The sequence below is a fragment of the Cupressus sempervirens genome, chromosome 9 (assembly GCF_028749045.1).
Source record: "Cupressus sempervirens isolate cs-2001-9-10 chromosome 9, ASM2874904v1, whole genome shotgun sequence".
Lineage (NCBI taxonomy): Eukaryota > Viridiplantae > Streptophyta > Pinopsida > Cupressales > Cupressaceae > Cupressus > Cupressus sempervirens.
This window is the reverse complement of record NC_143126.1, coordinates 415617595-415645436: the sequence shown is the minus strand read 5'-3', so window position 1 is coordinate 415645436 and position 27842 is coordinate 415617595.

Below are 27842 nucleotides of genomic sequence, written 5' to 3'. Positions count from 1 at the left end.
TATATTATTTAATATTTTATGAATATGTATACTGATGAAGTAGTGTAGAAAGTGAATCAGAATTAACTCTTCGACTATTCAATTTTAGTAGTTAAGTATATGATTGAAAATGAGATAAATAACTAATTAATTAAAAGATTTATGTTTTGAGTTATGTAATTATCATGATGAGTCATATATATATATATATATATTTATATATATATATATATATATATATATATATATATATATATATATATATATATATATATATATATATATATATATGCATGTGATTTTCTTGGGCTATTGATGTGTGCAATGAGTGTGCAGGATATTTTAGCCAAGAAATCTAATGAAAAATTGGAATTGAACCTTATGTACCATTTGTGAAAACCAGGGTTGAGTCTAATAAAAGATGCAAACCCCGTTGTTCATATTTTATTTGTATCGTGAATTGAATGAATGTATCATTCTATAATCATTAAGTGTTAATTTTTTTAACAGTAATTTTATAGTGTCATTGACACTCATTATTGTATATGCATTTCAACTTGATAGTTAGGGTTAACCAAGTATCCTAAAGATCTAAGTTGGACTAGGTTAGTTATCTTTTCACTAATCAATTAATAATAGAGCTTAATTACCCTAATCAATATTAGTGATTAATTTACATTTTTGAGGGTTCTTAGGAAGTCCAAATTTTTAAGCTTTTTGATAGGTCCTTGAATAGTCCTAGAGGCCAAAAATAATGAAAACTAAGTACCTAAGGGGTATGGGTATGGGTTAGGGGCATTTTCCACCCCTCTAGTCCATTTTCTTGACTTTTATGGTCACCAAAATATCTCATTTTTTCTTTGTTGCGAAATTTGAGTGTTTTTTCGTGAGTTGGATGAGTTAAACTCCACCTTGAGGTTAGCCTCATGACAAGTTGAGTCAGAAGCCTCTAGAACCTTTAGGCAAGTGGGGGAGTTATTGCATTTTGGAGTTGGTTGAGTTAATCTCCTATTTAGAGGAAGGGTGTTCACCCAACCTCTAATTTTAGAGAGCAATTTAGGATTGAAGCAGAAGGAGAAGGAAGGGAAGCTCATCTGAAATTTTAGTTGCCATAACCTTATTATGAAGGTAGGAACCTTTCAAACTCATTTGGTTCATGTGGTGTTTCATGCTTAAGTCATTTTGTTTGCATACATATGTTCATGTGTTTGATGAATATGTTTGGGAGGGACGGTAATGGGTTTTTCTTAAATATTTTTTCTTAGTATTTTTCTTTGATTTTTGAAAGGATTGTATGGGTTGTATTGGCATTATTCACCTTCAGATAGGGAAAAAGTGGCCATGTACAAGAGAAGGTCTTTAGTTGGACTTTGATAGTGCAGAGTCTCTTCTCAAGACGAGGAGAGGGAGAGAGATTAGGGTGTTATGGGCCCCTACTCATTAGCACAAACCATGTTTTGAGTTTAGAATTTAAGAAATGGAAGATCATAAGTTCTTGAGTTTATAGCCCTGAGAGGGCACCTGTTATGGTGTTACAATCGACATCTCCTATTGAAAAAATCCACCTTATCCCTAGTTTGGTTCAATGAAAAACCTGTTGTGCAAACTTGGCTGGGAGTGAATGTTTGAAATTGGCTTCATGTTAAGACTGGTTGCCTCCTAGTCAATTTTCATTCTCTCCATGATCACCTTGATGTGTTGCAGAATTCATAATGGTTTTCCTATTATGGAGCCAAGAAGCAAATTTAGAATTGTTATTGAAATTCAAATATGTTAGGAGATTTCTCCTCGGGATAGTAATCCTGTGTAAAAATGTTATATATAAACTCTTTGTTTAAATGGCCATAATGTCAGGTTTTCTTCCTAGTTCTTTCCTGACAGAGCTTTTGAATCTGGTGGTTCAACAAAATAAATGAAAAGTGGCTGGTCCACATATATTGATAAAAAAAATTAAGTAGGATTTTTTCATACGATCTTATTTGTAATTCAGTTTATATGCATGTGTGTATCCAAAAATGGATAAAATGATGTTTTACCCTTCCTAAGGCATTCTTATGTTTCAAAATCATATTCATTTGATTAAGGTTAATTAGAAAAAAAAATGAGGATATATATCAAGTTATGCATTTTAAATTCAAAATATGTCAAGTAAGTTTGAAGTTACACGAATGAAAATCTCATATCGTATTTTCGTATTTGATTGAATGGGGAATCAGTCCTATGTTATTGTACCAACAACACATTTTAATCCTATGTTATTGTCCAACCAGAAAAAAAATATGACCCCTTTGGTTAAATAGATTTGTTTTTGCACAAATTCAACACCTTAAAAAAAATTATTATTCCCCCTAAACATGAAAATACATATTTGGCAATCAAAATCTACACTTAGACAAAAAATGGACTTTGGAAAAAAAATATCCCTAGAGCAAATATGCTTTCTGGATTTTGTATGAGGAGTAAGTTAAATTTTTTTTTTGAACATAGAATTTTGATGATTCACTTAATCATTCTTATTTGAATTCAATAAATATTATAAAATTTGGATAAATAAACAAGTAAAAGAAAGAAAATACAAACAAAAATCTACTCTTAAAATATCCTAACTACTTAACTTTATGACATAACTTCTTGTCTCTACCCTAACCCACCTAGAAAACTTCAAAAATTAACTTTTTCCTCTTCCCTCCATCCTAGGCAAATTTGCAAGGCTTCCATGGTCTGGTTTAAAAAGCTCACTAACCCAATGTAAGTCTTGCCATATGGGAAATAAATTAAGTTGGGTAAGTCATATATTAAAGTTTGACAAAAATAAAATATTCCTTATTCATCTTGCCTAGAGACCTACGAATTTTAGTTCTTGGACAGTGTGGGGGGTCTTGGTTTAAAATTATTATTTGACAACAAAATTTGACCCCTCTTTACCCATCCTTATGTACCTATCTAACAATTTATAGCACTAGCCTTGGGACCATGTGCAGTTCCCCATTTGGGCATGTGCTTGGAAAGTGCCCAAGCTTGGGGAAGTGGAATCTGACTTGGAGGCTGTTGGGTTCGGAAGGGAAGGGGGCAGTTAGGCTTAAGTTAAGGGGGTTATGGAGTTAGTTAGGATTGGGTGTTAGAAGGGTTTAGTTAGTGTTAGTTAGTAGTTAAGTTAGATGTTAGTAAATTTGGTGGGGAATATATGTTAGTTTTTAGATATGTTAGTTATGATGTTAGATGTTAGTAATTTTAATTATTTATTTAGTTAGTATGTGTTTGGAATATGTTTTGTTTAGTTAGTTTTATTTTAAATATTTTAAATTAGTATAGTGAAATTTTAGATTTAATGTTTGAATTAGTGTAATTAAAGCTTAAATTAGTGTTAGTGTAGGTTAATTAAGTGCTATAAGATTAGTGTTAGATTTAGTTAGTATTGAATTTAGAGTTTCATTCAATTTGATTTTAGATAAATTTAGGTTTATTTATGAGTTATTAGAAAAATTTAATTATGAAATTAATTAAGATTTTGGTTGATTGTAATTCTATGGTTTACTGGTAGGTTTAGTGATTTTGTGTTTTATCGTTGGATTTCTAGAAGTAAATAAAAATAATATATAGTTTAGAATTAAAATCAATTTAATTAAAATAAATATTATTTATCTTGTAATACTTAATTAGTATTGGTAATATTTAAGTTTAATCTTAGCAATATTAATTAGTGATATTTAAGTTTTACCTTAAAGGATGAGTGGGTATGTTAATTAGCATACGACTCAAAAAGGATTATTAATGTTTAAACCTTTTAATTATTATTGTTTTAAAAAAAAATTACGTGTGTTTTGGCCCTGTATTTTGGCCATGAGATTTTGGTATTAGAGCTCATGTTTCAACACTAGGAACCTAAAACCATTATGCTTTAACTTAATCTAAACTTTAAATTTTGAAAGATGCCTCCTATTACATGAAGCAACCAACGAGGTAGATGCTATAGGGCAAGAGGTGGTAGAGTAAACTAGGAGGATGAACCACCACCTCCACCACCTCCACCTCCATCACCACCACCATTGAACCTAAATCAGGACATCTTGAATGCCCTCCAGACACTAATTGTGATAGTTCAGCAAAGACCACCATCTGTAGTACAACTAGGGTACCAGATTCTTGAAGAGGAACCACAAGGACCTAGAGGAGGCAAGCTTGGTGGTAGAGAAAGGAGTAGGAGTCCCCCACTTAGGTAGGTAGAGGGGCAAGGTGAGCATGAGGGTGAATCGATATATTAGAGAGGACCATGACTCGATAGACATCCTAGACATGTAGGAGATGAGATTAGGGAGTTGATATGACTCTAGCCACCATACTATATCAGTTCTACTAAGGGAACAATAGCATAGTCCTAGTTATAGGGTCTATAATTATGCTTTAGATTACATCCTTATGGGAGTAATATGAAGGCATGTCTAGTGTCCATCAACTAAGGGAAGACACCTCCAATTGGTGGCATCAGGAAGAAATTATATGAGGAGTGAGGATGGATACCCTCACATTGGAGTCATTTTTGGTTAGATTCTAAGAGAGGTACTTGTCTAAGCATTTCAAATAGAAGTATATAGAGGAATTTCATTCTCTACACTAGAGGGGCCTGACAATAAGTTAGTTTGAGAGAAGGTTTCTCGAGCTCCTCCCATATGTTAAATACATGAAGGACAAGAAACTATGAGTACATCACTTCATCATGGGCCTAAATTTCTCACTCTAAGGTACAATTCATTTGGCCTTCTCTACTACCTTTAGACAGGTAGTTGAGATAACATTAGTTGCTGAGGATACTTAGAGCAGACAAGAGTCATGGGATCAGTCTTAGAATAGAAACTCTACCCAGCATAAACCCCCTTGGAAGGGGAATCAGAACTATATAGTAGGGACCTCTAAGGGCTAATAGTCTCAATAGTAGAAACCATAGCAGTAGTAACAAAACCTCCCATAGGGTTATCAAGGCTCCAAGCCCTAGTAGTGGTAGTCAAACGGTCCCAAATAGGATAATAAGGTACAAGCCCCAGAGTCACAGTTAGCAAAGACTCAATAGTCTTCCAGAGGTGGTTACAGTGGATCTCCCAAGTCAAGAGGCCCACAATAGTCCATATCATAGGGTGTACAGTCTTATACCCAAGGACCATGCTATACTTGTGGTGGCATGGGTAATATAGATAGAGAGTGTCCCTAGGGACAACCATCCAATGGTCAGAGAGGGGCTATTTTAGAGCTGATAGTTGGTGATATGGGAAGATTCCATAGAGTTTTCATAGCGGTTGACAACTGCTAGGTTGAGCATTAGGCCACAATTATCAAGGCCACAAGTATAGTACAGGTCATATGGTTTCTATTTTATTTTATTTCAGAGCTACTGAATCTTTTATATTTCCATATGTAGTGGAGCATTGCAGGCTAGTGGTAGTTAGAAAAGATGTCAGTCGATAAGTAGAGTTAGCATCAGGAGCTAAAGTTTTAGTTAGTTCCATGGTGTATAATTGCTAGATTCAGATTGGAGACATGACCACAATGTCTAATCTACACTTTACCCCTCCAGATTCTTATAATGTTGTCCTTCGCATGGATTGGCTTTATGTCCATAGTACCAAGATGGATTATCAACAAAAGAGGGTGGAATGTGTGGAAAAGTATGGGATCTCTAGAGTGGTCTTCAGAGTAAAGAGACCAGTATCACTTCGTATGATTTTCGCTATGCAGCTTAGGTGATGCATGCGAAAGGGATTTCAGTTGTTTGTTATCACCATTACTGACAAAGAGGAAGATTTAGAGGGAGATCCATCCCTTGATGATTTTCCAATCCTACAGGAGTTTGCAAATGTGTTTCCTTCAGAGCTCCCTTATATGCCTCCACCTAGAGAAGTGAACTTTCATATAGATCTTGTGCCAGGAGCCAAGCTAGTATCAAGAGCACCGTACAAGATGACTACTCATGAGCTCAGTGAACTAAAGATTTAGTTGGAGGAACTCTTTAAGAAAGGGTATATTCAACCTAGTGTGTCTCCTTGGGGTGCACCAATGATCTTCATAAAGAAGAATGATGGATCACTTAGGTTGTGTATTGATTATTGATAGTTGAACAAAGTAACCATCATGAACTGATACCCACTTCCTAGGATTGATGATCTCTTCGATAATTTATAGGGTGAATAAGTATTTTCAAAGATTGATGTGAAGTTGGGTTATCATTAGTTGAGGATTATGGATAGTGATATCCCCAAGGTTGCATTTCGTACGAGGTATGGTAACTATGAGTTCACTGTGGTACCATTTGGCCTCACAAATGCTCCAGCTATATTCGTGAGCCTTATGAATGGAGTATTTTGTACATTTTTGGATAAGTTTGTGATCATTTTCCTTGATGACATTATAATATATTCTCATAATGAAAAGGAGTATGAGGAGCACTTGAGACAAGTATTATAGAATTTGAGAGAGAATCAATTCTATGGTAGCTTGTCAAAGTGTGCATTCTATAGACATGAGATACATTATTTGGGTCATGTCATATCAGGTGATGCTATCTCAGTAGACCCATCAAAGATTAGGGCCATCATGGATTAGCAAACACTCACCAGTGTCATTGAAGTGAGGAGCTTTATGGAACTAGCAAGATATTATCAATGCTTTATTACAAGATTCACTAGATTGTCACACCCAATCACATCTATTCAAAAAAAGAGGAAGAAATATGAGTGGATAGAGAAGCATGATAGGGCTTTTTAAGAGCTCAAGAGAGCCCTCATGAGTGCACCAATCTTAGCAATGCCAGATCCTTCTATAGATTTTGTGGTGTGCATAGATGCATGTTTGGATGGTATAGGGGTAGTCCTTATGTAGGATGGACAACCTATTTCTTTCAAGTCTAGGAAGTTGAAGACTCATGAACTCAATTACCCTACTCACAACCTAGAGCTTGCAAACATTTTTCATGCCTTAGTGAGGTGGTGACACTTCCTTCTAGGCCATAGATTCAAACATCATTCTAACCACTATAGCTTGTAGTACATATTTACTTAGTCAAACCTTAATGCTAGGTAAAGAAGGTGGATGGAGTTCCTTTGTGAGTACAATTTTGATGTTCATTACATTAAGGGAAAGGAGAATGTGGTTGTAGATGCCTTAAGTAGAAGGCACCATGAGTTTTCATCTGTGAATACTTACACTGACTTGAAAGAGTAGATCCTACAACACTTGCTATCATATGAGCTTTATGCAGAAGTTAGTCAGATGGTGCATTCTCAAAGACCCTTAGAAGGGAAGTATTCAGAGTATTACTTGGAGTTTGATGGACTTTTTTTTCATAGAGGATGTATGTATGTGTCTTCCATTGGGGGATTGCATGATCTCATTGTAATTGAGGCTCATAGAGCACCTTATGCAGTGCACCCTGGTGTTAAGAAGTTACGTACAGATTTGAGATAGTTGTTTCACTAGCCAGGAATGAGAGTGTAGATTGCTAGCATTGTTGCAAGATGCCTCGAGTGTCAAAGGGTGAAGGTAGAGCACTATCATCCTAGTGGGCTTCTTCAACCTCATAAGATTGTAGAGTGGAAGTGGGATGCTATATCTATGGATTTTATTATTGGTCTCCCTGTGTCATCTTGCCACCATGATGCCATTTTGGTGACAGTTGACACATTGACCAAGGTTTCCCATTTCTCACTCATGCATACTATATAGACAACACAAGACATAGCTTAAGTGTTTTTGCAGGACATCATCAGACTTCATGGCATTTCTTGTAAGATCATCTTTGATAGAGACTCACTATTTACTTCACCTTTTCCGAGAGAGTTGTAAGAAATATTGTGCACTAGGATCAATTTTAGTATAACATACCATCATTAGACCGATGATCAAATTGAGTGAGTGAATTAAGGTTTGGAGAACATGTTACATATGTGCATGATGGACCATTAGGTCAAATGGGAGGAATACTTACATCTTGTAAAGTTTTCCTATAAAAATGGGCACCATTCCTCCATAGGTATGCTAACTTATGAAGCCTTGTATGGAAGACCTTTTAGAACACCCTTGAGTTGGGATAGGATCGAGTATCTATTGGCCCTCAATTAGTCCAAGAGATGGAGCAACAAGTGATCCTGATTAGACAGGGCTTGAGAGAGGTACAAGATAGGCAGAAGAAGTATGTTGATGCAAAGAGGATAGATCAAGAGTATCAAGTTGGAGATAGAGTTTTCTTGAGGGTGCAACTGCACAAGAGTTTGATCTAATTCAAAAAGGGCTCTAAATTAGCACCTTGGTTCATTGGATTGTTTGAGATCCTAGAGAGGATAGGGCTAGTTGCATACCATCTAGCCTTGCCACCTAGCTTGTCACGCATCCATGATGTGTTTCACATTTTAGTACTTAGAGGATACATTTATGATGAGTCTCACATTATAGATTGGAATGCCTTATAGGTGGAGTCAGATGAACAATTAGTGCTAGAGCCTATCTATATTATTTCCTGATAGACCCTAGCTCTTTGAGGTCAAGAGCTAGACCAGGTTAGGGTTTAGTGGGATTGTTATGACGAGGTCACAAATTCATGGGAGGATGCAACACATATGTGATCTTAGTACCCATATTTTTTTGATGAACACTAGGATGAAGTTCATGCCTAGTGGGAAAGGATGTGAGGCCTTTCCCTAAACCGTCATAGCATAGTTGATACATTATTATTTTGATACTCATTACTCGATATGTTGAGACATTGTGAGATACACTAAACATTAATATGTTATTTTATGTTGTGTGATTTTTTACTTTTAGATGTTTAATTATGTTATTTAATGTTTTATGAACATGTATACTAATGAAGTAGTGTAGAAAGTGAATGTAGAATTAACTCTTCGATTATGCAAATTTAGTAGTTAAGTATATGAATAGAAACGAGATAAATAACTAATTACTTAAAAGATTAATGTTTTGAGTTATGTGATTATCTTGATGAGTCATATATGTATGTATGTATGTATGTATGTATGTATGTATATGCATGTGATTTTCTTGGGCTACTGATGTGTGCAATGAGTGTGCAGGATATTTTAGCTAAGAAATTTAACAAAGAATTAGAATTGAACCCTATGTACCATTTGTGAAAACTAGGATTGAGTCTAATAAAAGATGCAAACTCCATTGTTCATATTTTATTTGTATGATGAATTGAATGAATGTATCATTCTGTAATCATTAAGTGTTAATATTTTGTAACAGTAATTTTATAGTGCCGCTTTATACTCATGATTTGTATATGTATTTTAGCTTCATAGTTAGGGTTAACCAAGTAACCTAAAGATCAAAGTTGGACTAGGTTAGTTACCTTTTGCTAATCAGTTAGTAATCAAAATTAATTACCCTAATCAAAATTAGTGATTAGTTTGCATTTTTGAGGGTTATTAGGAAGTCCAATTTTTAAAGTTTTTTGATAGATCCCTGAATAGTCCTAGAGGCCAAAAATCATGAAAACTAAGTACCTAAGGGGTATGGGTATGGATTGGGGGCATTTTCCACCCCTCTATATTTTTTTATTGACTTTTATGGTCACCCAAATATCCCATTTTTGCTTTGTTGCGAAAATTGAATATTTCTCCATGAGTTGGATGAGTTAAACTCCACCTTGAGGTTAGCCTTATGTCAAGTTGAGTTATAAGACTCTAGAACCTTTAGGAAAGTAGGGGAGTTATTACATTTTGGAGTTGGTTTAGTTAATATCCTATCTAGAGGCAAATTTGAGAGAGGAAGGGTGTTCACCCAACCTCTAGTTTTAGAGAGCAATTCAAGATTGAAAGAGAAGGAGAAGAAAGGGAAGCTCATCTAAAATTTTAGTTTCCATAACCTTATTGTGAAGGTAGGAACCTTTCAAACTCATTTGGTTCATGTGGTGTTTCATACTTAAGTCACTTTGTTTGCATATGTATGTTGAATATGTTTGGGAGGGATGAAAATGAGTTTTTCTTAAATATTTTACTTAGTATTTTGCTTTAATTTTTGAAGAGATTTTATGGGTTGTATTGGCATTACTCACCCTCAGATAGAGCATAAGTGGCCATGTATGGGAGAAGGTGTTTAGTTGAACTCTGACAGTGCAAAGTCTCTTCTTAGGACGAGGAGAGGAAGAGAGAGTAAGGTGTTATGTGCCCCTACTCATTAGCACAAACTATTTTTTGAGTTTTGGAATTTAAGAAATGGAAGAAAGAAAGTTCTTGAGTTTATAGCCTCGAAAGAGAACCTATTATGGTGTTGTGACTGATGTCTTTTATTGGAAAATTCCACCTTCTCCCTAGTCTGGTTCAATCATGAACTTGTTGTGCAAACCTGGATGGGAGTGAATGTTTGAAATTGTCTTCTTGTTAAGATTGGTTGCCTCTTGATTAGTTTTTGTTCTCTCCATGATAACCTTGATGTGTTGCAGACTTCATAATGGTTTTACTATTGTGGAGCCAAGAAAGAAATTGAAAATTGTTATTGAAATTCAAATATGTTGGGAGATTTTTCCTCAGGATAGTAATCTTGTGTAAAAAATGTTATATATAAATCTTTGTTAAAATGGCCACAATGTTGGGTTTTCTTCCTGGTTCTTTCTTGATGGATCCTTTGAATTAGGTGGTTTAGTAAAATAAATGAGAAGTGGCTGGACCACGTATATTGATTGAAAAATTGAGTTGCATTCTTTCATATGATTTTATTTGTAATTCAGTTATATGCATGTGTATATTGAAAAATGGATAAAATGATGTTTCACCCTTCTTGCGGCATTCTTATGTTTCAAAATCATATTCATTTGATTAAGGTTAATTAGAAAAAAAATGAGGATATATATCAAGTTATGCATTTGAAATTTGAAATATGTCAAGTATGTTTGAAGTTACATGAATGAAAATCTCATCTCGCATTTTTGTATTTGATTGAATGGGGAATCAATCCTATGTTATTGTACCAACAACACATTTTAATCCTATGTTATAATCCAATGAGAAAAAAAAATATAATCCCCTTGGTTAAATAGATTTGATTTTGCACAAATTCAACACTTAATTTTTTTTAATTATTCCCCCTAAACATGAAAATATATATTTGGCAATAAAAATCTATACTTAGAAAAAAAATGGACTTTGGAAAAAAAAAACCCCTCAAGCAAATATGCTCTCTAGATTTTGTATGAGGAGTAAGTTAATTTTTTTTTTTGAACAGAGAATCTTGAAGATTCTCTTAATTATTCTTATTTGAATTCAATAAATATTTTAAAATTTGAATAAATAAGCAAGTAAAAGAAAGAAAATACAAATAAAAATCTACTCCTAAAATATCCTAACTACTTAACTTTATGACATAACTTCTTGTCTCTACCCTTACCTACCTAAAAAAACTAAAAAATTAACTTTTACCTCCTTCCTGCATCCTAGGCGAATTTGCAATCTTTCCATGGGCTGGTTTAAAAAGCTCACACATAACCCCATGTCAGTCTTGTCATATGGGAAATAAATTAAGTTGGGCAAGTCATATATTAAAGTTAGACAAAAATAAAACATTCCTTATTCATCCTTCCTGGAGACCTATGAATTTTAGTTCTTGGACAGCGTGGGGGGTCTTTGTTTAAAAGTATGATTTGACAATGGACTTTAATCCCTCTTTCCTCATCCCTATGTACCTATCCAACAATTTATAGCACTGGCCTTGGGACTATGTTCAGTTCCCCACTTGGGCATGCACTTGGGAAGCGCCCAAGCTTGGGGAAGTGGAATCTGATGTGGAGGCAACTAGATTAGAAAGGGAAGGGGGTGGTTAGGCTTAAGTTAAGGGGGTTATGGAGTTAGTTAGGATTGGGTGTTAGAAGGGTTTAGTAACTGTTAGTTAGTAGTGTAGTTAGGTGTTAGTAAATTTGGTGGGTAGTAAATGTTAGTTTTTAGATATCTTAGTTATAATGTTAGATGTTAGTAATTTTAATTATTTATTTAGTTAGTATGTGTTTGGAATATGTTTTGTTTAGTTAGTTTTATTTTAAATATTTTAAATTAGTATAGTTAAAGTTTTAGATTTAATATTTAAATTAGTTTAATTAAATCTTAAGTTAGTGTTAGTGTAGGTTAATTAAGCGTCATAAGATTAGTGTTAGATTTAGTTAGTATTGAATTTAGAGTTTCATTCAATTTGATTTTAGATGGGTTTAGATTTATTTATGAGTTATTAGAAAAAATAAATTAAGATTTTGGTTGATTGTAATTCTATGGTTTACTAGTAGGTTTAGTGATTTGATGTTTTATTGTTGGATTTTTAGAAGTAAATAAAAATAATATATAGTTTAGAATTAAATTCAATTTTATTAAAATACATATTATTTATCTTGTAATACTTAATTAGTATTGGTAATATTTAAGTTTAATCTTAGCAATATTAATTAGTGAAATTTAAGTTTGACCTTAAAGGATGAGTGGGTATGTTAATTAGCATATGACTCAAAAAAAGATAATTAATGTTTAAACCTTTTAATTATTATTGTTAAATTTTTTTTTTTTAAAATTACATTTGTTTTGGCCTTGTATTTTGGGCATGACAGCTCTAGAAGACTTTCATTTATCATACTTCTCCTTGAGATGCATATCCACTGAACATGATGAACATTCATCATTAGAAAAGTTGATGTTAGGTAGACCTTTGGCATGTGTTTTGAGTAAATTTGTCGAAGCTCGCAGAAGGCAAGATGACCAAACTGCTCATGCCATAATTTAGTTTGTGGATGTGAGTGAGTCAACAAGGCTTGAGAAGGAGACTTAGGCACAAAGTGGTAGAAGGAATAAAGCCTCTTCTCATGATTGAATTTCCCCACTGCAACCAATGAATCATCTTTGAGACTGCACACCATCACTGAATCTGGAAGGAACTCAACTTTGTTACCATCTCCAAGGTGAGTGATTTGGTAAATTGAGAGGAGATTGGAACTAAGGTTTGGAACATAGAGAACGACTTTGAATTCCCAATTTTCCATCTCCACATGTTCTTTTCCTTCAACTTCCATTTTAGTATCATCTCCCACAAAGATGTGCATTACCTATGACTACTTCAATGAAGAAAAGTCTGTATTTGAATAACCCATATGATAGGAGGCACCTAAGTCAAGTATCCATTCCAATGAAGAACTTGTATTTTCCATAAGTGTTTTCCCTTTTCCCTTTGAAGTAAGTGGAGTTGAATCCTTGGAAGTACCTGGTACTTAAATTTTGTTCTTCCTAAGTAGGTTTTCCAACTCATCAATTCCTTTAGTCTTGCAATGATGCTCATCATGATTTGGCTTTTTGTAATATGCAGAAAAAAAAATTGTGCTTCTTTTCACTATTTCCCTTCTTGTTGGAAGAAGAACCTCCTTGTTGTGAGGAGGATTTTTGTGTCTTAGACTATGATTTTTTCTTCGACTTCTTCTTCTTGCTATTGTTAGAACTTTTTCCTCCTTGACTTAATTGGTTCTTATCACTAGCCACCAATGCTTTCATCTTTGATGTCATGGGAAGTCTCAAATCTATCAAGTGAGATAGTTCAACAATCAACATCTTTGCAAAAGCATCAAAAGTAGGCTTCTGGAAAGCACTTCCCATGGTTAACCTATGAGTGTTATAACTCAAGATGAAGGAGGCATACTCTGAAGGTAGCCTCTTCAAGATATGATGAATCAACTTTTCATCCTTCATGGGATTTCCAAAATTTTTAAGAAGTGCCCTATACTCATTAGCTTTGTTGATGTAATCCCGAATTATGTCAAAGTTCTTTGGATCCAATAGAAGTAGATCATCCTCAATCTAAAATCCCTTTTCCTCATCCAACTTACCATACTATAATTCAAGTTTGTCCCAAGTAGGTTTTCTTCCTTGAAACTGGAAATGTGGAAGAAGAGATCTCTATGTACACAGCTCTTGATAATTCTTAAAGCCTGATTGTCTATAATTTTCCAATCAATGAGCTCTTTAGCATCAATGGGTTTTGGAATTGTACCATCAACATAAAGATTTAAACCTTTTTCCATTAATCTACTGCACACAATATCTTTCCATGTAGAATAATTGTGTGAAGTTAGAAGTGGACCTTTAAGTGAACCGATGATTTAGAAAATGAAAAGAGCACACAAGAGAGACACAAAACAAAATATACACCCCCCTTTCACTGAACCAAAAGAAACCCCCCCCCCCCTAAAAAGATGCTTTTGACACTTTATATGTAGTGTGTGTACAATAGACCATTTGTCAAAATGTACAAAGTGGACTTTTGATTTTGCCTATTACAACTGCCTTTTGCGGCCTAAATCTAGAACTAAGCACCGTGCTCAGATATACAACAATTCTGAAAGATAATCAAAGCAATACAATGTAGAAAAGGCCCTAAGTCTAAAAGTGATATTTTTGTCCACACAACCCTAGAATATGATTGTAGATCTGGAAAGTAGATGAAAATTTTAGCACTTTCAAAAAATATGGAACCTATTTTCAAATCCATATGAGCCCGTACGAAGCATTTGAAGTTGCAAAATATAGGATTGGATAGGTACAGTCACCAAAAGATGGAAATTATGAAAAATCCTTCCACCAAAACTATAAAAGAGCACCACCACTAAAAAGTTCAAAAAAATTTATCGAAAAAAAAAAAAAATCACACCTAATTTGGAGTCCAGATGACCAAGTTATGGCCACTCAAAGTTAGGCTACCAAATCAAAACTGTATTTGAAGAGGGGTTTGAGTAGAAAAATACATGCTTAAATTTGATGGTCAAAATATCATCATAGTAGTTATAAAATGCCTCCTAAGGATGGTCAGATGACCATCAAATTTAACTTTGTGTCCAGCTGATGTCAGGGAAAAAAGATTCCTCTACTGACGTGGCAGTAGAGATTGTTGACATCACTATATAAGGATGACATGTGTATTATACAGATGGTTTATGTGTTGTAGTTACAAAAGCTAATGTGGCAATCGACGTGTCTCTTGACATGTCTATCTTTTTCACTAACATGTGGCTCAGCTCATGTTTTGCATGTTGCTAAGGTGGCGAGAAGCTTGGTGAGCTTGTTGATGGCGTATCATGATTGAGTGGATGGAAAGCAAGGTCCATATGGATTCTTCATAATTCTTTTGAAAAATTGCTATTGATGCTAGAAAAAGTCTGTCATCTGTCAAAAAGATAGACAGGAGGATGGTGCTAAATTTGGAATATGTAGTTGCTAGAATGTGAAGGAATTAGGCCAAGGGCTAGAAGATTAATTTGCATTCTCGAAAATGCTTTGGCATTTTCATCAGGGAAAAATTTTTGGGCTATTTCCAGAGCTACAAGTAGTGGCCAAAATTCCAACACTCAGTGCTGAGACTTCTTGTCACTAACAAAATTGTGCCAGTTTGGGACTTTCCTACATCGACAAAACTGTCACTGTGAATCGCTTTAGCGATGATGAATTCTTTCAATGTCACTAGTGGTTATAGTTATGCTCACTAGAGTCTAGTGAGGTTTATCCTACATTTGTGGGGTTGAAGGGTTTGCTGGGGCTTAAAAACCAAAGGCCACTAAAAATAAACAAACAAGCTGCTTAGTCACCTATCGTCGTTCCAACCGGTATGTTGTTGGGAATTATGACCAAATTTTCCTTGTCCACCAATATGGAAGTTAGATTTGGATGAAAATTTGCTAGAAAATACTATGTGCATTGTGATGAACCCACTAAAATGTAGAAGGAATATTCTCTAGAATATTCTACGAAGGGCACAAAAAATTTCAAAAATTTGTAGTAATACGTTGACTGAAATAAAAAGAAATTAAGTAATAGATTTGAATAAAAGTAAATTGTAGATCTAGTAAATCATAACCGAAGTTGTGAATTGGGCCTTTGGGTGCTGATTTGCAAAAAAAAATTGCCTCAGGATTGACTTTGGCCTAGGGTAGGTGAATTTATAGCCAATTTTCACTAAATCGATGTTCTAGATGTAATGGTGAGGTTTGATCTGGCTCTAGATGCTCTTGATGACAGCGATACTCTAGATTTGGGCCAAGCTACTGAAGCAACAAGATGGTCTCGAACAACTATGTGAAGGGAAATTCTCCAAGAGCTCTAATACCATGTAAGAATTTTTTATAGAAAAAAATTCACTCAAGATCAAAGAACTTGAACACAAGCACATCTGTAGACAAAAATGTATGATCAATAAATCAAAGCATGTCCTTATACATCGCTCTGTGTGTACAAATAGACTATGAGTGTATAGAAAAGCCTCTGAAGATGCATCTAGAATGGGTCTAGAAAGAACCAGGAGATAAGATAAGCATGAAAACTAAGCACATGTCTTATCCTTCATTCTAGATGAGAGGATAAGAATGATAGGGTGTATCTCAAGTGGAGATGTTGTAGAGACCACGTGCTTAAGTAGTGTGCTAACTCCTGCATTGTAGACACCATGTGCATAAAAGAGGTGTGAACTCATGTGTTGTCAACATGATAACTCACAAGAGTACGCATACTCCTAGGTGACTAATAAATAAATATTAAAATAAAGCATTAACCTAAGTAAACTTAAGTAAGTAATAGTGAATACTTATTTACACCAAAAAAGGTGAAATAACCCCATACCTATTCATTTTCATCTTCTAAAAGTCTCTCCCAAAGCTCCTGCCAATGCTTCTTGCTTCCACTCTACCATTTTGGTCAACCTTGTTCTTTTGCATTTCATGTGAGGACTTACAAAGTAATAATACCTCACTATCTTATATCATTCAGTTAGTGTTTCCATGATTATCCTGCATTTTTTACTATTACATGTGAATGGGGGTTTCACCGTGAAATGATGAGTATTGTGTGAGGGTTTATTTTAGAATATTGTAAACATATTATGTAGAATTTTGATTGAATTAACTCTTTTTGGTTTGTTTATTGTGAATGATTAAAGAATTTTGGGTTTTGTGTGAATGATTGCAATATGGGGTTTTCTATGCGTTTACTCTTGCTCTTATTTACCATTTGCTTAGTGTTACCATTACTATCCTACAATTTTTGTTTTTAGTATTTGGGGTTTCACTATGAAATGATTTAATTATAATGATTCGTTCAAGTGTTTTTTATCAGTATTTTTTCAAGGTTTTCAATTCTTCTTCAAAGGTTTAACTGCTATCATTGTTTATCATTGTTTGAATGTCAAGTTTTTGAAGGTTTTTCTTCCACCTTTATCAAAAATGTAGGAAAATTTTAGAGGGGAAGAGGAATTATAATGATTTACTCATGTTCTATAAATGTCAATTTCTCAAAGCATACAACCAATCTCAACATTATCATGGATACAACAAATTCAAGCTTCCAAAGGTATAGAATTCTATTGATTGTGTCCAAATGTGTAAGTATGTGTATGTATATATGCATATATATACATACATACACACACATACATACATATACATATACATATATGTACATATATAATGTTGAAGTTGATGAAAGATCAACCCCACAGCTCTCAAGAATCACCTGCGTGCAAACACTTGTCATAGAAAGAGAGAAGAAAAAGCTACGGAGGCTTAAATTCTCAAATCCATTTATGAGACATTCGTAATTTGCAAAAAGCAAGATTACTATTATCGAAAGTGAATGAGTGTATAGATTTACAATTATCATCCCTATAAAAGGAGAAAGGTAAAACCTAAAAGGTAAAAACCCTAAAGAGGAATATTCTAGGTTGCATGATAATAATTAATAAATATATTCCTAAAATTTAGCTTAAGTAAACTAGAGATAATAAGCACAAATTAATAATTAAATCAAAATAATTTAATTAATAAGGTAATATCTTATTATTCTAACACCCCCTTAAGATAAACTTAGGGATTAGCTTAAAACTTATAAACTACTACTGAAAGTAAATTTGGGTCCTAATAAACAAGGTCTGATGAGGTACCCAAACACAACCAAATCTTCGTAAAGAGGAGAAATAGAACAATCGAAAGGAAAAAAAACCTCTCCAAAAAGAGATGGAAATAATGCCAAAAGAACTATTGATCTAAAGAACCTCTACTATATAGAACATGACTAGGTTAAGAAGACTAAGTCTAAAGATCTTATCAATTGAAGATGGAAGGTATCTTCATGACCTCCAAAAATAGGAATGAAGGAATTTCTATATGGTAAATGATCCATCTCACCGATAAGCATAAGTATCCAGCCACTATAATTTCCTAGTACATAGGATCAAATACTAAATACATAACTCAATGCATCAAACCAAGAAAGAAATATATCCAACATAACCCCCCTATAATGCTAAGAGGCAAGACACAAACACTAAAAGTGAATGCAATATCTCCTATAGAAAGAAGAACTAGGAACATCGAGAGTGCAAAAGAAATACAAACACTTATAATGTCATGTGTTATCGACACATTAGGAGGCTAATGTCATAGAAGAAAAACTCACTTGACAAAGAAATATGGTGAATATGGCCAACATGAAATCCCCCAAGACATTTTATAATGTATGACTACAATAAAACACAAAGTTGTGCAACATCTCAAAATGCAATAGAATGAGACTTTATCTTAGTGCATTTGCAAAAATACTACAATATGATGTCAAAAAAGATCAAAAGAGACATAAGGCTAATACAAGATGTAGTACAATCCATGAAAAATCATTTGAAGCAATAAAAATGATTTGTAGACCTAAAATAACCAATACATCCATCATAATGTGAAAAATCTACAAACTAAATGGGATGTGCTAAGAGAAAAATTTGGAAAATACAATGTCTCAAGATGTCTCTGAAGTGAAAAAATAATATATGGTTTTGACTACATAAAATATGAACCAAGAAACATCAAAAGTCCAAATAAACTGCACCATCATAATGGCCTTGAAACCAACTTTCCAACAATATCTCATCTGCAAAAAATAGTCCTGTTGTGGTGTCCACAATGCATGCCCCATTCTTAACTAGGAATGGGGACCCCCTACTTTTTTCAACTCTTAGACTTGAAAGTTGAGAGTTGGGAGAAGAAATTTCATAAGAGTTAAAGTATGAGTCCTCGAAAAGTCAAAAAAATTTACAAAAATAAAATAGAATAGTCAAAAAATTACAAAAACACTAGAAAAATTGGAAAAACACAAAAAAAATAGAAAAACTTGAAAAAACTCCAAAAAAATTCAAAAAAAAAAAATTATTATTAATAAATGATTAATAAATTTTCATGTGCATGCACTCATGTGCTCGGGCAAAGTGTGCACCGCACACCGGCATGCGAGTTGAGACACATCGCTCACCCAGCCTGGCGTGGAGGGGAGAGTTATAAAACCCCTACCCAAGCCAAACACTTATCATGTTTTTTGTTCATCTTTTTGTAGGGTTTTGACGATGGCATGAGGTAAGGCATTTCCATGGCGTGTGTTGTGGAACTAACATACCAGTCACCACATGGCAACATTCACAAAACACACACCCATGGCAGGGACATGGCCTACACGGTGGTGCCATAACCTATCAAGCATGCTTGCGATGATGACATGGCCTGCACGGTGGCATTAACATAATAGTTGCCACATTGCAATATTCACAAAGCAGTGCACCCATGGTGGTGAAACAACCCACGTGACAGTGCTTGTGCCATAACCTTTTATACACACCTGTGACAGGGACATTGCCTGCATGGGGGCACCTTAAATTTTCATAAGCACCCGCGGCGGGGACATCGCCCATGTGGTGAGACTATAATTTTATATACGCAGTGGCACCAAACATAAAATACCCATTGTGGCAATGCGCCTAACATAAACATGCGCTATGGTGCTAATATAATGTGCGCTCACAATTACATGGTGCCACTTGCACCCGCGGCGTGCCTTGTGCCTCTACATGCAATTTTTTTTAAAATTTAATTTTTGTAAATTTTTTTAAAATTATATATATATATATATATATATATATATATATATATATATATATAATTTTTTTTTAAAAAAATTTTAATAAATAAATAAATATATATATATATATAATTTCAAAAAATAAAAAAGCCCAAATGGGACAATTTTTTTTACACATTTTAATTCATTAGCTTTTATGTTTTTTTTTTTGGGACTAATAATCATTTTTTTTCTCAAAATGTGTAGGTAATCAAATGACGTTCCCATCTAGAGTAGCACCCAAACATGTCGTGTTCAAATTCCAAGGTGTACCCTCAAAGTCAAGATTCTAGAATGACTACGTAGAAATCCAGGATACCAACCTGGGACATGCAAACTTAGGAGAATTCTTGAGGATTTTCAATAACCCAACAAAGAGGTTAACCATGATGTCCACACTGATCCATTCCAGATTAGTGAATGTAGTGACACATCTTGTGTCAGTACAATTAGCTAAACTGATCATGGCCCTGTCATAGCATTTTGTTCTTGATGAAAGAGTAGTCAAGAGTGTAACTGGAGAAGTGGTGTTGGATTTACGATCTGATTAAACTAAAAGGGTCTTTCATCTTCCTAGAGAAAACCAATTCATCTGGCTCTCATATGAAACAATTGAGAGATGGTATAGGGAGCATCAGCAAGAGGCCATTTATATAATACAATCCTCGTACCTCATTGAGAAGCCTCCTCGGGGAAGGATAACTAGCAAAGTGGATATCACTTGGGGATATATAAAGGAAGACATTGGATACTCTATCATTCTCCTAAGCAAAGTCATGGGCTTACCCGCAGTAGGTCACCTCAGTACTTTCATGGTCAACTTTATTGAGACCATTAGATAGGCAAAGATACCATTGGTTTCAACCAGCACACTAAGTAAAAACTTGTGTGAGAAACTGAGGATGGTGAATGACAAGAAGAAGTTTTACATGACCTCTTACATGGTGTACCTTCTTGTAGTGAGGGAAAAAAAATTATCCTAGTTTGTATAGGAAAGGCAATATGTTGGACCCCAATGCCTGGCCTTACATAGTCTATCCTCAGTTGTTGAAGAAGAAGCTTTTAGCACAAACTAAGGAGTATAGAATCATGAATGATGCATTTATCTTTGCAATCATTTAATTCATTGAGGGAGATTATGGGAAGAGTTTATTCGATGAAGCCAAAGCATAGATCACAACTCTTGGGGCCTACTTCATCTAATTCAAGACATCCACATATCTACAAGTAGCAGGTGCATCCATCAACCATAAGAAGCTCTCAAGATATCCAAGTGATAAGCTGGTGCTATTGGATATTCCTTGATAGATTGAGTTTGCGTATGAGAAAATCAAGAGATAATGGAGACCTTTCTAGACATGGCCATTGGTCATTGGAGCATACTAGGTAAAGAGGAAACAAGATATTTTGTCCTTCAAGTGGGAATGGGATAACTATCCCCTTGAAGAGTACAACTCTCCTCAAAAATACTTTGATAATATTGGGAAAGTGGAGAGTCTAGCAGGAAAGGACTTCCATCATGAGGATTCTATTGAAAATCACTAAATGAATGCCACAAATGACTACGATGTCCACATTAGGGCCTATTATAGGATGACTTTGTATCTAGCTAAAAAAGGCTCTCCAATTAAACATCCCTGATGAGATAAGGCAATAAGACACTCATGAACTACTAGATCCCCTGTTCAATGTAGATAACATTGCTGAAAGACCTATTCTGAATGTAGAAGTTGATAGGGAAGAAGGGGATGATATTAATCACCAAGTGAGGCATGTTATCAGAATGGTAAAATGCTGGATTAAGAAATCTTTTCCATTTGATCCAATTCTAGATACAATAATCTTCCATGCACATGCTCGCCTAGAAAGGGGTAAAAGAAAGAAAATCACAATTCCTACCTTTGTAGCTCAGTCTCCTATTAAGCCAAAAATAGTCTACCAACTTGATCATCTAGTTGGATATTATCACCACTCGGAGAGGAAGGGAAAGAGAAAGATGACCTCCCCTCAGAGGATTCTGGTAGAATAGGCATCTCCCCAATAGCAATAATAGAGTCCACAAATGCCCAAAGATAATGGAGCTACTCAAGTCTAGGATGAACCTCAATTGCCTCCTATTGTGTCTAGCCAACTAGAAGAGGGAGAAATTCCACAAGACTCCATTACTCCTATGCAAGAAGAGCCTACTTCTTCTTCTATCCCCAAGAAACATAAGAGGATCAAGATTTAGATGAAGAAAAGGAAAAGGATTAGTAGAATATTAGTGCCTAATCCATCTATTCTAGAGATTGTTCTAGAGGAAGAAGAAGATGAGGAAGGAACAAAATAAGAAGAGGAGGAAGAACAAGTGCCCCTACAGGGAAGGACTTGGCTAGAAAAAGATGCAAAGTTGGAAAGAAGAAATAGTGCCATAGGTATCTTTCCATCCACTCAAGTAGAACCATTAAAACTCTCTTCTTCAAAAGATGAGCTATAGTAGTGGGTTTATGAGAAAAGTAAAGAGGCTGATGATGTTTTCTGAATGAAAGATTTTGATTTCATGCCCATAGGTATGGATTTAGTTGGAGATAAAATTAGGGACACCCCTATAAGTGAACTCCAATAGGAGAACTAGATGCAGATGCTTCCATATGCATAAGGCCCTGATCTCACTCCTCCATCTCCACCACAAATAGTGGTAGATAAGGGTTCAGTGACTCCTCCACCTCTGATTTCAAAAGATGAGTAGGTTTAGAAGGAATAATCATTAGAGGAGCAACCAAAACCAAGGGATGAAGTTGCAAAGGAGGGACATATGGTAGAATATGTACAAAAACCTTCCCAAGATACTAAGGTGCAAGCTATAGCATCTACAGAGACTAAAGCCACAGAAAAAGAGTCCTCACAACAAGAGATGACTCCAAGAAAGAGTGATAAAGGGAAGGAGGTAGTTGAACACACCCCTTCATCATCAAGATCTAGATCTATAGAGAAACACATCTTGAGATGGTTTCAAAAGGAAATAATGAGGAGCTCTAAGCCTCAGTTCCATGAATTAGAGGATGACATTTGTGATATTGCAGATATTTAAACAAACTTGAGTCTCCATTACATGAGGCAACACCATTTGCATTTGTCACTACCATATGGAAGTAGGATTTATTTGCACAAGTTTCTCTCCCTCCCAAAGGTATAGAAATAGAAGGCATTAGTCTCAAGGATTATGAAATGAAGGATGTTATGTTGGGAAGGCCTACACAGGATTCAACTCGACAAATGATGACCATGGGAGTCAAAGAGGTTCTCTGACACTGGAGCAAGATGATATTGAACTCTAAATGCTTCAAAGGAAAGTTGAGATTTTAAAGGGATATCTAGCCAAAGTTTTTTGTCCTTTTGATCTTGAACACCTTGAGTAGACTTTGAATACCATTCTTAGAGAAGGGGGAGGTGTACGATTAGACCCATTTTTGAAAGCTTGTCAAGAATGGCGAGAAAGCCTTGAGGATAGAGGTGTTACTATAATCACAGGGAATTTAAAGTTGTTGCATGCTACATAGGAGAATGTAAATAAGATTGTGGTAATTTTGAGGCAGTACTTCAATATCATGGATGAGGTACAAGCCCGGAGTAAGGATTTGTAGACTCTATAAGCCATAAAAGGGAAAAGGTACTAGATTTTGATTGATGTATATACAACATAAGAAATAGACATGATTGATGATTGGATAGAGAAGATAGTGGATGGTAATAAGGTAATGGAGACATTACACGATGAGATACATTGGCTCAAGGATTAAGCCGAAGAGCAAATTTTGGAAGCAGAGAGACATTACAGTGATGCTTTCTTGGATATTTTTGAAGATGATGAACATGAGAAGTTATTGCCTATTGAGATTGTGGTAGAAAAATTCAAGAATAACTTAGAGAAAGCATCTAGTGATGAAGATATTAGACAAGCATTCAAGACAAAAGAAGCTTTGCTAGAGTTGGACATAAAACTCAGAGATTTTGCAGGAACTCAAATTAAGGTGGATAAGTACTGATAGAAGGTCAAAGATAAATATGAGGCTTCAGCTCTCCAAGATGTGGCTAAGATTATTGAGATGATAGAGAAATTCAAGGGCAAACATCCAAACATAGCTTTGGGATGAAAGAGAACAAAACCCAAATGCCAAAATTTCAATTTTGACACTTAGTAAAATTTTAAGATCTGACTTAGTCGAGGTGTGTAGGTCTATAGCTCCACAAATTTTTAGGTCCATAGGTGCATAGGTACGTAGGTCCATAGCTCTACAATTTAGAGGTGTGCTGATAGTTAACTGATTGTTTCAAAAATAACACTTTCCATGCACCAAGAATGCATTCTGATGACAATTTAACTTTGACACATGCCTAGTGAAGGATCAACTTCCTTTTTTGATGCCTCCATGCACTTCCACTTCAACTAATGGCTTCCTCCTACTTTCTCTCTCATATTTTCTTTTTTTTTTTTTACATGTAAAGGGCTCATGCATCCAATTAGTGAATAAAATATGGATGGAGTCCCTCTAAGCACCAGATTAATTGTTAGTTTGTATATATTTAGTTTTTTTTATTAGTCAAAGCATTTTATTGCATGAAGAATATCTCTCACTCTCAACACAAATTGAGGAGATAAATTATTATAAATACTCCTTTGTAAAAAGTTACGAAGGCCACCATTATTATGCAATAAAATTATGCTTTTAGTGCTCACATTTGGAGTGTAGTGATTCTTGCCTGAATGTGTCATATTTTTGGGAATTTTATTCATGAGATTATGATTGAGCCAAAATTTAATTGCATTATTTCTATTTGTGCAATTCTTTAGTTTTGGTGTTTTCTATAGTTTTATGAATTCCACTGACATAACAAGCTTGAGAAGAGATCCCAAAATTGTGTCTACATAGCTTTTTGTCTCACATGAGTGCACTTTTTGTGGCCTTGTGATTTGATGGATGGTGAAATATCATAGTTTCATTGAAGTTTTTCACTGACCATTGCATCAATGGATTCTAGGAAGTGTTGCTCTTGTTTTCATTGGTTTCCTACCAATTTATTCAATAGCTTAACTCACAACATGTTGTGTTCTATAGCTTATGTCCATTAGGATTTCAATTTCAAGTTATTTTCTTTCAATTTCATTATTTTCTTTGCTAACCCCTTGTTATAATAGGACTTTAGTTTAGTTGCATTGGTAGTTTGCATTCATCAAAAATAGAAAATACAAAAAAAATTGTTCTTTTGCGTGTGATTTTGAGACAATAAATAGATTTACTTCATTCCAAGATTGTAATTAGAACCAGCAAAGGCCTCCTTGTGAACAATCACATTTATCTTCAACTGAGTAGATTTTGGTATGTCGCAAGACAAATACAAAACCTTGGAGTTGATCTCAAAAATATTAGCTTTTCAAGAGAGAAATTATGCAATGGATTCCTATCATTTGCCTCATGCAAAATGACTGCCCAACATAAGTGGCGCTAGAAGGAGGGCACCATTTTACACTCTTGGAAATGAAGAAATTTGATAAAGTCTTAGAATTTTGCACTCTTGGAATAATTTGTGCTTCATACAAGTTTTAAAAAATTTCTTGCACAAATTTGTAGCTCTACAGGTCTGCAGATCCATAGGTACATAGGTCTACAGATCTACAACTATGCAGGTTTGCAAAACTCTGTGGTGTGTAGAATTCAGAGAGGTGAGAAAGTGTACTTCTACCGAGGTGCACTTTTTTAGAATTGGTGCAAGCTGGAGGATATTGATCCAAAATCCCCATTCCAATGAGCATTAAGGTCTTCACCAGGTGGACACAAGTTTCTTAAGCTTACTTTCATAAGCCACACAATGATAGAGGAATACCCCAAATTCAATCACTTCCATTCAAAATTTCCTCATCTTCTTCTACTCAGCTACCAATTCAACCACCCAATGGACCTCCACAAACTCCAATAGTCCCACCACCAACACAACCACCTTTAGGTCCAAAAAACCCTCCAATGGCCTTTTTCACAAATGTAGTTGACTCACCCATCATCTTGAGAGGCGCACTCCATGTCCTCCCTAAGAATCCTAAAATGTTTTTCCCAAGGTTCATTTATGGAGAAACATGAATTGTCAAAGATCATGTCAAGGTGTCAAAGAAATTTGCAACTAGAAACAAATTGCTAATGAAGATGTGGTTCTTCATTTATTCCCTTACTCTTTGCGAGAAGTTTCCTACAATTAGTACATTAATTTGCCACCTGGGTGCATTAGAGATTGGAACAATTCAAGACTTTGGTCAACCTAGCTATGATACATCAACAATTCATATCAATCAAAAGAGACCCAATTGAAATAGTTTCATGCTTTAATCACTGCTTCCATATGACATATCACAGAATGGAATCACCATATACTATACCGATGGAAGCAACTATTTAGATTTATTTGAATGCCATGGACCCTCTTACTACCATCTTTCTTAGAAGGCTTCCTGCAACAGATATTGATACATTAGAAAAGGTTTTCACAGAGGTAATTACATTCACAAAATAGGCTAATCCTAATAGAGGAGGGATGATGTTGCCAACTCAAGCTATTGCTACAATACCAACATACCCCATTGGAGCACCTCCTATGCCTAGCCAATTCATACCAATGAACCTAGTTCCATTATAGAAGGCACATACACCACATAACTCTACACTAACATATCCAAGGTATGACCCTTCGAAGAGTGCTTTCTTTGAAAAGAAGGCAATAGTTCTTGCAGAACTAGATAATAGTTTCATCTCAAAATTTGACCAAATGAAAAAGATGATGTCACAAATGAAAAATGGATTGACACAACTCAGATTTCGACAAGGACATAATAACAACTTTCAAAGGAACAATGCTCCTCTCTACAACAACAATTTTGGTCAAAATTACAACAGGAACTTCAATGGAAATGATAACAACAACAATCCAGAAAATAATAACGGAGGAAATAATTTCAATCATCTTGATCGTGATAATGGCTTCCAAAGGTAGAACTAACAATGGAACACCCATCCAAATAATGGAGGCATTCCTACTGATAAAAACAACAACAATGATTAGTATGCTGATATCAATCAGTATGATGATAGTTAAAATGTGCCTAACAATGATGGTTCATACTATAATAGAAATCATGAGATGAATCAAAGCTCACTAGTAAATGACAATCCTCTTCCTGTACAATTCAATGCTATTCTATTAGAATCATACAACTCTATGCAAAATGTCCAAGTGGAACAACCAACAAGTGAGGAATTATCATTCCCATTTAGTCAAGAAACTGATATTCAACATGAAGAGGTGTTTTCTTTCCACAATGATAATTAAAATACCTAAAATCTCAGAAGTAGAAAGGATCCCTTGATGGATGGAATTCCTCTAGTTCTACAACCAACTCCACCCAATCCTAGAGCAAGCAACAACACACCACCAGTTAGATTGCCACCTATAGGAAAACAAAATTAGAATCAAGGGAATGTACTAACAATATTGAAAAATCTAGCTTGGTCTACGGAAAAATACACTATAGTGGAAGACTTGAAATGAACTAAGGCTAATATGTCTATGTTTGATATGTTGCAAAATTTCCAACAACAAAGGGAGGCACTCATGAAGATGTTGAACCATAAAAAGACTCCCCACAATGCCAATACAACCTCTCAAAAGGTGGTCCTACAAAATGTCAATGTTGCAGAGGCAATGCCCACTATGTTCAAAGATAAAACAAAGGTACCCCCATTTTTTCTTAGCATAAAGATATACAAAAAGAATCTTCACAATTTCTTTATTGATTCAAGGGCTTCATGTAACATCATGCCATTATCCATAGCTCAAAGGTTAGGAGTCACTCCTCAGCCTTCAAATCAAGTGGTAATACAGTTGGATAAAATTAAG